This window comes from Aethalodelphis obliquidens, unplaced genomic scaffold, assembly GCF_003676395.1.
Source record: "Aethalodelphis obliquidens isolate GAN/ISIS:26980383/991018 unplaced genomic scaffold, ASM367639v1 scaffold25, whole genome shotgun sequence".
Classification (NCBI taxonomy): domain Eukaryota; kingdom Metazoa; phylum Chordata; class Mammalia; order Artiodactyla; family Delphinidae; genus Aethalodelphis; species Aethalodelphis obliquidens.
Window position 1 is genome coordinate 27286338 of NW_020837969.1, and position 14334 is coordinate 27300671.

At 42.3% G+C, this 14334-nt stretch overlaps 1 protein-coding gene and 1 pseudogene across 1 annotated transcript in view; both read left to right on the plus strand.

The window, feature by feature from the left end:
* The window catches only part of UNC5D (unc-5 netrin receptor D), a 601039-nt gene that overhangs the window by 287267 nt on the left and 299438 nt on the right, over positions 1-14334 (plus strand). The window lies entirely within an intron of this gene.
* Positions 9777-10406, plus strand: LOC113628936 (transcription factor BTF3 pseudogene; annotated as a pseudogene).

The following is a 14334-nucleotide window of genomic DNA, read 5'->3' on the forward strand; positions in this document are numbered from 1 at the left end:
AGCATATTAATCCTCATTGGTAGATAGAAATGTGTTGGTCTCACATAGCCAATTATAAACATGTTTTATGGGACGTTCCCCCTCTTCATTTCTGCAGAGCCTCACTGAGGTAAGGACATCATGGCATAGCTTACCTGAAGCACAGAGAGAACTAGATAACGAGTCCCAGGGTGGGGTGAACTTGGAGATAAGGGCAATTATCCTTCCTACAAGCCAAAGTCATCTTTGTTTTCATTTTATTTTTGGCCACGCCTCATGGCATGTGGGGTCTTAGTTCCCCGACCAGGGATTGAACCCGTGCCCCCTGCAGTGGGAGCTCGGAGTCCTAACCACACTGGACTGCCAGGGAAATCCCCAAAGTCCTTTTTAATATAAAGACTAGGTACTGTTCAGACCTAAGCAGAATTGTCACATATGCGTGTGAGCAGGGACAAATTTCAGGACTGCCCTTACCAGCCTGGATCAAAGTGAAAGCTCCCTGAGCTTCAGTGCTCATAATATTTAGTAACAAGCCTACTTTCACATATACGGTTGACCCTTGAACAATGTGAGGGTTAGGGGTGTCCCCCCTCCACACAGTCAAAAATCTCCACATAACATATAGTCAGCCCTGGGCATCTGTGGATTCAACCGACCGCAACTTGTGTAGATTTGTAGTATTTACAATTGAAAAAAATCTGCCTGTAAGTGGACCCTCGCAGTTCATACCCGTGTTGTTCAAGGGTCAGCTGTAGTATCAAGAACTCTATGAGGTAGATACCTCTCTTTTTCTTTTTCTTTTTCTTTTTTTTTTGACAGATGAGGAAACTGCTTAAATTTCTCAAAGTGGATCTGTAGGCCGTTCGCATATTACTTCGGAGTTTGGTAGATAGACAAAATGTCATGCCTTTCCCCAGAATGGTTTCATCAGAACCTGCATTTTAACAGCATCCCCAGGTGATTTGCAGCAGTGCCCAAATTCACACAGCTTAATAACATGGCAAAGCCAGGACTCAAACAGAAGTATAGCTGGCATCAGAATCTGCCCTTGGGTGAAATGACTTGCCCAAGATCAGAGTTGGCAAATGTCAGAGATAGAATTTGACCTCAGCTCAAGAATTTGTGTAATTCACTCTCTCTGTTAGAGTTGTATTCTCTTATGCTACTCATTATTCTTAATAAGTTTCTCCATAAGTTTTTCTTAATTAGAATGCTTAAAGGCTGTGCTGGAAGTTTTCTTAATAGAAAGGGAGTTAGAATTTTAATTCCCACTCCCACCCCTAGTGTCCCTCCCTCTGAATCATCATTACAGAAGAGTGTATATTAAAAATGCCTCCTTGTTTGGCGCTATCTTAAGATCTAAAGAAAGAGAGTGGGACAGTGAAAAGAACATTAAATATAGCTACCTGTCACATGCATGCTAGCTGTATGCCCGGCAGAGTGTTCATTAATATTGAACACATATGACTTAAATTCAAGAAACAGTATTTCCTACTTTACAGTTTTATCTCTTGTGATTTTTAACACATGGAACCGTTGCCATGTTCGGCTGATCTTAATTAGCTTTAGTTCTCGAAAGATGGATAAGAGGCAGAAGGATAACAAAGATATGAGGGTCTCCTAGGCTGGGGAGGGTATGAGGTCAAGTTTAGAGGGACGTTGGGTCACACATTGACAGGAGTTTCTGGCTGGAAGGAAGCAATGGTTATTGATACATTCTCACTTAGTTCTGGTGTTACGACACTGTTGTTAAAGGGCATTGGCTGTGGACCCAGACACCTGAGTCAAAGCCTGGGTTAGCCATGACCAGCTGTGCAGCCTTGGGCAACTTACATAACCTTTCTGTTTCGACCTTTGTCTTATGGAGAGCTAACAGGAAGGTAGCACTGTAAGGGTGATTAAAAGAGCTGATATACATCCTTGCTTGGGCATTGCCTATCATAGATGATCTATCAATGCTAGCTGTTAGTTTTCAGGCCACCTTGGGAATACCAAGCAGTATTACATATAGTTGCTGTAAAACTATATAGCTAAGGACTCTGGTCATGGTGGTTTTGTTATGGCTCTTCCTCCCTGACAGGAAAGCGGAATCCACCTTCCCCCCACCATTCAGCAACCTGTTTCCCTCCTCAAGTGCCCTCTGCAGATAGAGGAACAACTAAGCCAGACTCACAGAGGCCACTAAGAGATAAAAGAGTCATTGTTCTAGACTGGGTAGGGATGGGATTATATGAACGTATTCAGGATTCAATTACTTGGGAATGATTGGATCTAAGGATGTCAGAAAATTAGGGGAATATTTAGAAGACAAAAAGGAAAATGGGTCCTAGTGCCATTGAATGGCCAGAAGCTACTCTGCTAAGCTGGCTTGAAGAGACTAAATCAGTTGTTCAAAAAATAATTTTAAAAAATCAATGAAAAAATTGAGAGTCCGAGTGGCATGTAACATTGGAAGCTCCAGAGAGAAGAAAAACCAGCATGGAGAATCAGGTGTAAGTCGGGGCTCATTTGTGACCAGTTTGATGATGGGGGTGTAGACCATCAAGAAACCACTGGGAGGTTTGTGGTGAGGGTCAGTGCAAAAAATAAACTCAGATACTGGAGGATGAGATGAAGCAAATTACAGTGGGTGAGGAGATTGCTGATACTGTCGGAAGCATATGAAACACATCATCATTAGTACAAAATTACCAGCATATTTAAGTTCCTCCAACTTTGCATTAGAGGTTGTCTAGATGACTTTATTTTAAAGCTAAGCCTATTATCCCCCTATGAGATAATGCATGTAAGTAAGGAAGGAGATTTTGCACAGTGGTTGGCTCTGACCCAGATCGCCTGGGCTCAAATGCCTCCTTTTCTGCTCCCTACTAGGTGAATTGAGCAGGTAACTTAACCTCTCTGTGCTATTTCCTAGCAGCCTGAAAGGACTGTTGTGATCATCAAATAAGCTAATGTACTGACATGTTTCAAATAATACTTGACATTGAGACATTTGTTGTTAGATATTGTCAGCTAATATGGTTTCTGCCAACTTCAAGTGGTAGGAAAAAGCCCTGACTCAGATGATCTAAATTATAAGAATATTTATTATTCGATGCAACAGAAGTGATTGATTCAGCCATTCATTGAGGATGTCAGAAAACCAGGTACTCTGGAACATTATAATCCTCAGTGAGTTAGCTGAATGTATACTCAGGCTGACTCCACTCATGGTAACAAGATAACGGTAGCCGTTCCAGCCATCGCATCCAGACACAACATCGTCTAGTAGAAGAAAGGTCCTTTCTGTGTGAGTGTATCATTTTAAGTCTCAAAGTCCCCTAGCATACTGTCATTCACATCTTAATGGTCGAAATTGTTTCCCATGCCTATTACTGGTAAGGCAAATGGAATTGGAATTATCCTGATTGGCATAAAACATTGCAGAGCCTTGCAAAGGAGAGTGGTAGATGGCGTTCCTCCTCAAAAAGAGGAAGGAGCTCGTAAGCAGTGGTATCCACTAGAGATGTAGGTAGAACTATTCAGCATTGGAGACAAAGAGTCTGAAGTTTGAAGATGTAAATAGTTTGCCTAAGGGACTTCCTTGGCAGTCCAGTGGTGAAGACTCAGAGCTTCCACTTCAGGGGGCACGGGTTCGATCCTGGTCGAGGAACTAAGATCCTGCATGCCTCGCAGCTTAAAAAAAAAAAAAAAAAAGCTTGCCTAAGGCCACACGGTTAGGAAATGATGGGCCAGTTGTTGATTCTAGAGCTCACAAAGTACAGATTATAACTTACAACCTAATTCAGAGACCTGTTTGATGTGGGTAGGACTCCCATCTGTTGAGTCTGAGAGTGCCAGTGAAGTCATTGCAGGGGATATTATCAGAGGGGGATTCGGAACAGGGCAGCCGTGGTCCAGCCCAGGCTAATGACTCTGTAGGCATTCAAGGACTGTGAGATGGAAGGGACCTGCGGATCCCGAGTGGGACAGGCATGCTTTTGTGAATCAGCATTGTTGGAAGAGGACTGTCAAGCTCCAGGAGTAGGTGAGGGGCTGCATGGCTTTAACTGATTGATTTAATATTGTCCCGAGTTTTCAGAATCATGTTTTTCAGGTTAACCCATCCCTTTTGAAGGTGTTTTTGTAGGGCTGAGCCTTTTGGGCACCTCTCCATCAGGACCTCCCTTCCCATCAGCCCCTGTTGACAGACCTGCAGTGTGGGTGAAATGCCACCTTTATTGGTGCCGTTAGATGCAGTCTGTCCTTGTCTGTGTAAGAATGGCTTTGTGAACAAGGTTCTGGAGGACGGTGACAGCACAGTCTGGCGGATGGAGAAATTGTCATGGGTCTCAGTTATTGATAAAACACAAATCGAGAAGAAAAATACAGAGGAACCTTTCTTTTGGAACTGAGTAGGTTGCAAGGGCTCTGGTTTGATGGAAAAATGCTGAAGTTGAAGCCAGAAGCCCTTGTTCTTGTCACTCACTGGTCCTGAGATGGCAAATTGGGCACTAAAATTTTCTTAGTGAAATGAACTTGATAATGACATCTCCCGGGGCTGTTATAAGAAACCAGTGGGTTAACACAGGTGGGAATGGGGAATGCTTTAAAAACTTGAAACTCCGATCTGGAAACTTCTTGACACCCTGATACTCTGTTTCCTCACTGTGTGGACTGCAGTGCATTTGTAATGCAGTGACCTTGGAGGGTCTTGAGTTTGTTCTGTTTAAAGTTAATGGTTATTTTCAGATGCAGCTGGGAAGAGAAGTTGAAACTCTGACCGAGGTCTAGATCATTTCAGTTTTTAAAATTATCTTCATCTGCTTAGGGCCTGACATTCTGACTTGACCAGGGAGCGTCAGGAGTTTTCTAATGAGAAAGATTGTCACTCACTGGACGCGGGAAAGAAATACAAACACAGGGGGAGTTTCTACCGAACCACTGCCTTTGAGTCTTCTCTTGTAATTACTAAACAGGCAAGTCGAGAGTGAGCCCTCCAGAAAGACAAATTGCACATTTTTTTTTGAAGTCCCGCTGGGAAGTAGAAAATGGTTCTATGTCTTTTCCAACTTCCTCTCAAAAAGAGGATTTCAGAGCAGGAAATGGCATAAAACAAGTTCTGAGAGACTGCCAGGTGGCACCATGGCAGGGGCTCTGCCTCTCAGAATGGCAGCCAAGCACTAAGCCCCTTAATTACACACACTGATGATAAGCTTAGGCTGAGCAGAGAGGGAGAGCGTTGGAAAAGCAAGATGTGGGGCTTTGTCTGTAGTCTAGAAATGAATCGGAGGTATATGGCAGAATTCTGCCACCTTCAGAAAATGAAATAGAGCAGTACGCATGCCTCAGATTTGATTTTTGTAAGCATATTTTTAACTCTTAAATAGTTTGAATTAATAATAGCTAATGTCTGAAATACAGGATTAGTTACTTAGGTTCTTGCCACCGTTCCTTAAGGTAGATATCATCAACTCCATCTTAATAGGAGGAGGATATGATGCCTCAGGGAGGCTAAGGGACTAAAATTGTGCAAGTTCAGGTGGTGTCTGGTTGATGACATGTGCTCTTTCCTCCTATTTAATACTGTGTCGTAGGATAAAGGTCTATACGCGGAAATTACGTAGACACGGGGAAGTAGTGTAGGGTGGAGTGTGGGGGCAGGAGGGAGTAATCAATATCCCAGGAGGAGCACGGCTTCATTTCTTGTGGATTGATCAAGGAAAATATATTCCTTATTGCGTCAAAGTAGTAGGAACAAGGGCAAGTGGCTTTCATGGGAAACAGGGTGATGCACCAGGGCCAGGAAGTGGGAAGGGAGGTCCAGGAAAGGGTGCAGATGAGTAGGGCCCTGCTGTTAGAAAGGGAACACAGTGCCAAATATAGAGCCTGTGTAAAGATCTGTAGCTTGGCTAGCTTGCTAGGGGAATTAAGAATTTTTAATTTAACTTTATTTTTTTATAAGAGTACGGTTGGTTGGTTTACAATGTTGTGTTAGTTTCAGGTGTACAGCAAAGTGATTCAGTTATACATATATTCATTCTTTTTGAGATTCTTTTCTCATATAGGTTATCACAACAGAGTATTCAGTCAGTACAGTTCCCTGTGCTATACAGCAGGTCCATGTTGGTTATCTATCTTATATGTAGTAGTGTGTGTAAGTTAATCCCAAGCTCCTGATGTATTCCCCGCCCCGTGTTTCCCCTTTGGCAACCACAAGTTTGTTTTTAATATCTGTAAGTCTGTTTTCTGCATTGCAAATAAGTTCATTTGTGTCATTTTAAGAACTTAGATTCCACGTATGAGTGATATCATATGATATTTGTCTTTATCTGACTTACTTCACTTAGTATGAAAATCTCTAGGTCCATCCATGTTGCTGCAAACGGCATTATTTAGTTCTTTTTTATGGCTGAGTAATATTCCATTGTATATAATTGAGGCAAGTGTGGCTCTTGGAGACCCTGGGACATAGCACATGCAAAATTTCTTCCATTGTATTCTTCCCCATGCTGGTTACTTTCCCTAGCCTTTCTCATCAGCTCCTAAGTTGAAATAGGCATCATTGGTTGCCTGCTTGCATGTGTGCACACCTGTGACCAGTTAGCAGCTCCTGGCTCTGACTCCTTTAGGGAAAATAAAGCCTCATTGTTGAGGCTGTGACAAATAGCCTCTTACAACCTCTGCCCCGTGTGGTTGCCCGGAGCCCAATAGCTTCACCAGTGAACTCAAACACAGACAGTTTGCCCAGCATCTTGGCTTGGCAAGACAAGTCAGGTTTGCAGTCTACTAATTGGAACCCAGTTCCTTGTTTTTTTCAGGAGGTGATTTTTGCACTGTTTTTGGGTCTGTGTGGTTCACAGAGGTCCTGCAAAACCTCCTCCTGATCACCTGGCCTGCTCTTGCCACTCTCAAGGACTTAACGGGAATATTGATGTATACCGAAGATGATACACATACATCAATGTCTGGTATTTATGTAATGTCACACTTAAATTATTAATTCATTCTTGACAGGGACAAATGTACAGTAAAATTTACCAATTGGGACTAATTGATAGGAAGGCCAATTATATAGTGAAGTCTCTATTCACTGGAATCCGACTAGCAAGACCTCAATTCATCAATTGTTTAGTCTTCATGTGTAAGAGAATTCACAGCTCTTAGGAAAATCAAGCTTTCAGGGACTTTTCCTCTCAGAAGTGATTTCTAGATTATTCCTTAGGGTCAATATATGAGCAGCGCCTCTTTCACGGAACTCTGATCTTTCTCGGTAACCAGGCTTCATGAGGTGCTGTAAAACCCTGAGATGCCAAGAAAATAGATGAGTCTTGTGTAATTCTAATTGACATGATTTCTGGCTAATTCTCATTGTCGCAGTGTGCAGAATGATGATCATAACAAGAGCAGAAACACTGATTTCAATACCCTGAATACAATAATAAGCATTTTATATGGTTTAAATTCTAGTTTTCACAACCACCGTAGGGAGGAAGTTCTAGGTTTACCCCTATTTTGCATATAAGAAAATGGAGGTTTAGTTGTTAAATAAATTACTGAAGGTCTCACAGTGATATGGGGTTATCTGAATCCAGGCTGTCTGACTCCAGAGCTGATTAACCACTGCCAGAATCTTCTGGGCCTCTGACTCTTAGAAGGAAAAGGAGACTGAGAGGCAATGATTGCCTCCTCATCTGATGTGCTTTGGCAGAAGATGGACAATATGTTGATAGAAGTTCAAGCATCTGAAGGATGTTGAGATAAGGTTATATTTAAATTTCATTCCAACTCTGAGATGCTATAATTCTAACCGGAAATCACACCTGACCAGAACACCTCACCCCCATACAATCTCAACTATTATCTATGTACTATGGTAAGGCAAGTTACAAACATATAGCATAAATTAAAAAGACATTTGATAACTTCCTCAATTCATAGCCATGCAAATAGAGTTGAATTCTCTGAATAGATTACTAAGTGGATTTACTTAGCCCTCATGTAGAATGGAGGCTTCTGAAGTCCTTGAAAGATAGTTTTTAAACTAGTTTCAACAGTTTCTTCCTCCAGTCTTATTTACATTTTTAAAATTTACTTGGCAAACTCTCCTGTTATAGAAAATTTAGAGGTGTATCTGTATAAAGTATCATCATTTCTAATTAGGGTATAAATTAGGGATACTCTACTGCAGAATGTGTATGTCTACTAAGTTATTGAATGTGAGAGCAGATTGCAGATGTGTTTGCACTGTATCTCAATTCACCATGTATTCTGAGGACTCGTTACTCAGACACACAGAAAAAATGAATAAGGGAAGGAAGTCTGTCTCTCCACATATTAAAATATTAAAAGAGTAATTGGGCCTGAGGTCACTTCGTTACCTGGCTGCATTAACCTTGGTTCTTAGAAAGTTTTACCATTATCTATTTTAAAAAACTAATTGAATTTACTAAGAACTTAAATTACATTTCTTCCCTTGCAGTTTATGCGGTAGGATTCTTATAATCTGACCAAGAGCAATTTCTTGAACTTTGGAGGATATTACAATCTTTTTTTAAAATTTAATTTAATTTTTTATACAGCAGGTTCTTTTTTTGGGGGGGGATTTTTTATTCCGACAGAAAGTCACAAAAATTATAATCATCCTCATCAGTTCACTCACTCCCATGTAAGCAGGTTCTTATTAGTTATCCATTTTATACATATCAGTGTATACATGTCAACCCCAATCTCCCACCACCAACGCCCCCCCGCCACTTTCCCCCCTTGGTGTCCATACGTTTGTTCTCTACATCTGTGTCTCTATTTCTGCCTTGCAAACTGGTACATCTGTACCATTTTCCTAGATTCCACATATATACATTAATATACGATATTTGTTTTTCTGACTTGCTTCACTCTGTATGACAGTCTCTAGGTGCATCCATGTCTCTACAAATGACCCAATTTTGTTCCTTTTTTATGGCTGAGTAATATTCCATTGTATATATGTACCACATCTTCTTTATCCATTTGTCTGTTGATGGGCATTTAGGTATTACGATCTTGAGGAGAAACAGTGGCAAATTATTTTAGTTTCTTTCTTATAGTGACTCATTTAAGGTGAGGACTGTCAACCTTTCTCTACCCTTTGTTGTCTTCCACTTCACAGACTTGGATGATTAAGAACTACTGTTTTTTTCTTAGTACCTGCTTTTCCCTATATTTCCCTTTATCATTCAGGATAGAATAGCTTTCTAGAGCTGTTTGGAAATCATCCTTAGCAGATCCTTTTATATCAGCTTTCATGACTCAATAAGAAGAACGTATAAGGTTTGCAGCCTTACTGAGCCAGAGTCTCGTCCAGGTACTTGGGATTTGCCAGTGACCTAGAGACAGGTCCCTGCCTTTGCGTACCTGACATCCTAGTAGAGAAGCAGGAATAGAGTATGCTTTATAAATAAGAAAAGTGATCTAGAAACTTAGAAGGTGAAAATGCTATGGAAAAAGAAAAAGTCAGGCCATGAGGGAGTGAAGAGGGACATGGGTTTCAGGGTTAAACAGGGTCATCAGGGTTGGCCTCAGAGAAAAGGTAACATCTGAGCCGATGCAGAGAAAGTGACTAGCCGCCATCTTGCGTCCCCGCGTGTGTGCGCCTTATCTCAGCTGGTCTGCCCGAGACCCCCTGAGCGCCAACCCTAGTCCCCCGCGTGGCCCCATTTCCACTCCAACAAGGTACAAAAAGGCTCTGGACACCGGCATGGGAGGAGGATGGGAACGGGGGCGGGAAGTGCCCGGAAGGAGCGAGACAGGGAGGGACAGGGCAGGAGAGGAAGGCGATGCTACGGACAGGCGCACCCACTCAGGCTGACTCTCGGGGTCGAGGTCGGGCCAGGGGTGGCCGCCCTGGGGGCCAGGCGATGCCGTCTCTTGTCTCTTCTTCCACCTCGCGGCGGAACCCGAGGACAGGAGCCTCAGAGGAAAGAAACGATCATGCGCCAGGAGAGACTCGCCAAACTGCAGGCACAAGTGCGCGTGGGTGGGAAAGGAACAGCTCGCAGAAAGAAGGTGGTTCATAGAACAGCCACAGCAGAGGACGGAAAACTTCGGTCCTCTTTAAAGAAGTTAGGGGTAAACGATATCGCTGGTATTGAAGGGGTTGCATATGTTCACAAACCAAGGAACAGTGATGCACTTTAACAACCCTGAAGTTCAGGCATCTCTGGCAGCAGACACTTTCACCCTGCACAGGCCATGCTGAGACAAAGCAGCTGACAGAAGTGCTACCCAGCATCTTAAACCAGCTTGGCGCAGACAGTCTGACCAGTTTAAGGAGACTGGCTGGAGCTCTGCCCAAACAGTCTCTGGATGGAAAGGCACCGCTTGCTACTGGAGAGGAGGAGGTTGATGAAGTTCCAGATCTTGTGGAGAATATTGATGCGGCTTCCAAGGACGAAGCAGACAACTGAGTCAGCTTCTGAAGGGGATAAATCTTGAAGTTACTGGGACCTGCTAGTTTATATTGTGACTGCTTTTTAAAATTTTGTTTACGGATCTGATAAAATCTAGATCTCTAATATTTTTAAGCCCAAGCCCCCGGACACTGCAGTTCTTTTCAGTTTTTGCTTATATACAATTCATTCTTCGCCACTAATTAATTAAGGTGAAGAAGCCTGGGAATAAAGTTTGAAACAAAGGTTAATGAAGTTCTTTGCCTAGTTTTGTTTTTTTTTTAAAAAAAAGAAAGGGAAAGTGAGATCATGATGATGACTCCTCTGTCTGGAAATGTCAAAGGTTCGTAATCTCGCTCAGACTCAAACTCAAAAGTCCAGGGACCTAAAAGGGACTGCATGTGTGCTGTCCCCATCCCTTCCTTATTCTCATCTCCTTCTCTCTTCCCTTTGCCACCTGCCCACCCTCCCCCATACATACCTCTCTCCACATTTGCTTCCTATGGTTTGTCTAGTATTAAAGGCACACTCTCACCTCAGGACCTTTGCATGTACTATTCCCTGTGCTTGAAATGTTCTTTCCTAGATATGCATTGCCTTCTTACCTCCTTTGCCATCCTAAGCCCTTCTAGCCACACTGTCATCAATTGTAATTCCCTCTTTACCCAACAATCTCTTCCCTGCTCTATTTTTTCTACAGAACTTTGTCATCATCTAACATGCTATATATTTTTAAAGATGTTGAAAATGTGTATATTGTCTGTCTCTCCCTGCCCTAAAAACGTCAACTACTTGAAGGGGAGGGATTTTGTCTCCTGATACTCAGTATTTCACTCCTAGCATGGTGCATGAAGCAGAGAAGGCATCAGAGAAATTGTCCTTGAGCCACTGAATGGTGTTGCGTATAATGGTTACTTACCTGTTAAATAGGTTCTTTTAAAACCTCTGAAAAGAGTTTGCTTTTTAAAACTAGATAATGCATGCAACTGGTCATTTTGTTTCCATCATTCACTTAAATTTTTAAGCATTGCAAAAATACACTTCACCGACGGATTGCGTAAAATTCCACTTGAGGAAATTGGAATCAATTGCTTACATTACAAACACAAGCCACATAAATAAGAAATCTATTGGTGAAAAGGGTGAGGGGGTAGGAAGAGCCTCCAAATTAAAGTAGATTGAATTAATTTGTTCAGTATTAATTTGTTCAGTATGGTGTTAATAGAACCCTCATTCCCCACCTGTCCTTCAACTGGATCCGTCACGCATCTCAGCAGCCAGGTGACCTACTAAGTGTAAACCCCACACAGGAAAGAATGGTTGAACAATTCATGTGCAAAACTGAGGACCTGGAGTGCTGGTGTGCAATCCTCTCTCCATCATTAACATGCTGCAGACCCTTTTAGCTTCCCCTGCCATCACCTACCCACCTGCCAAGCTCTTAGGGAGTGAGCAAACGAGGGCTTTCGAGAGAAACCTTGAAGAGACATTATCAGAACACCAGAGTGATCCAGCTGTGCATCACAGAGCGGATGGAACTTGTTGCAACCAACCAAGAAGAGTCAAACCGGACATCCATTTCCGGGCTGGCGTGTGCACAGTATCCTAATCTGAGCAGATAAGCTCCTGTCGCCGGGAACAAGGTAGTGGTAGAAAATGGTCTTTTGGTTCTTGCATCCCGACCTGGGAGATGCTACTAACCAAGTACAGCTTTTAACGTGCCTTTACTTTGAATGTAACATTTCTTTGGCTTTAAAAGTCTGAAAGTATTTTCTTCTTCTTTAGTGGCCATTCAAACACAAAACGAAATCAACATTTTAACATTCAGATAAGCAAGGAGTTCGTTTACAGTTCGAGATTTGGAGGACGCTGCTTTTGTGTGAGAATATTTGAAATCTCCACAAGTTATTGCACATTCATTCCTGGAGTTTTCATTGCAGAAAATTGCCAGAAGGAATGGATTTTGTCTTCTTCAGCTGGCAGAACAATTTTCCACCTGTCGCCCAAATATTTGATGAGAAGGATTATGTTGCCGCCTCTGAAAGTTTATACTGTGGACCCTTCGGAAGTGAGAAGGTCTAATGAAACTACTACCCTGATATCAGAGTCCAGCTTGCTAAAGCGTCTGTGAAGTTGTGGATGGATTTCTGATGGTTAGGGCAATTTCTGAAAGACTAGCTTCAATGATGTGCACACACACACACTCTCAACTGGCTGCGTGGCAAATGATGTATTTCATTTTTTTTTTTTTGCTGTAACAATATTCTTGTATTCAGCAGAACTCTTGTGTGGCCTCGCCAAAGATCTGCATTAATTGCCTGAAATTATTGTTGTTCATTTTCCTGGTAAATGGAACCAAGAAGGAGCACCGGTCCATGGCTATAGATGAAATTGTCATTTGATTTCAGGTTCGAGTAATGTATTGTCTCCGTTGAGTTTTACACTCCTCTGTTGTTGGATAGGTATATTCAGCATAGTCAGTACAATCAGCAGAAACAGATTTCAAAATTCCATGCGTAATGGCAGCAACCTTTTAAGCTGTCAGAATAAATATAAAACTGTTTTTCCCTTGTTTCTTCCAACACTTTATGGACTTCATAAGTAATAATATTGCGGCTGTCAGAAGAACTTTTCTGGAGCATGGATTTTACTGTGCCATGTCAGGACTCCACAGTTGCCACAGAGGGAAGGCTAAAATTCTTGGGCTGGCATTCCTGTCCCTGTTTAATGAGGCTCTGACTTAGCTGTTTTCACTTATTTTTTATGCTCCCATGTACCTTACAAGTGAGTGAAACTGAACTATTATTTCCTATGCATTCTTTGTAGATTTCCTAATCCCCATACTTTTGTCTGTGCTGTTTCTCATCTTTATCAAATTCAAACTTTACCTACCCCTCATTACCTAACTCAAATTCTACTCTCCCCAAAAAGCCTTCCAAAAACTATGCAGCTGCAGATAATATATTACTTTCTGAACTCAGACCACTTCATAGACATGGTTTATGAAATCTTCCCATTTGTTTTTTATTCCTATCAGTTGCATACAAATCTCGAATAAGATAGATTCCATCGTTAAAAGCATTTTGTTGTGTTGTTAACGTGAACATGATAGCCTTGCTCCAAACGGAATTGCGTGTTTCTCTTAAAGTCTGCTCGGGTTTGTACTGGATGTTGGTACAGTTGACACTTGAATCACACAGGTTTGAACTGCGTGTGTCCACTTATACACAAAGTTTTTTTCGATATTAAATGCTGCAGTGCCACATGATCTGTGGTTGTCTGAGTTGGCAGGTGCAGAAACTGCAGATACAGAGGCAGTGCTTCAGTGGGAGGCGGACGCAAATTATACCTGGATTTTCAATTTCACAGAGAGTGGGCGCCCCTAGCCCCCATGTTGTTCAGGGTTCAGCTGTACCTCTCACAGCTCATTAATGTCAGCTGACTGGTCGTTTGGCGTTTTGCCACCCCAACAGAGCTTCACCAATCTGCAGAAAGCCACTGTGTTGATCGTAATCTTTCCCATATGATATTTTCAACTGATGGGAACAACAGCGTTCACACCAGGAACACCCGAGACAGAACCGAAAAGCTGATCGTAAATCAACCCGTCAGCTCTCTTCCTCGCTCTGTCTCTGCTGCTCCCCCAACCCCCAGATGCACCTACCCAGACCTTTTCCTTCAGGCTCAGCCCCTGCAGGGGCTGCTTCCTCCTCCCTCTATCTGGGCACAAATCCTTGGGGATACCTTTACTTTGTGCATCCCAAGAAGAGCTGTGCTATCCTGTGTAAGCGGCGGCATGTAAGTGTATAGAGAGTCCCAGGTTGGACATGCCACGTCTTTTTCGAGTGTTAATTTTACTTGAAGATATGAGGTCATTATTTTTTTGCTTTGGTTTTATTCACGAGATGTATTATAAAGCAAAACTCAAAATTTGGCTGAATTTTAC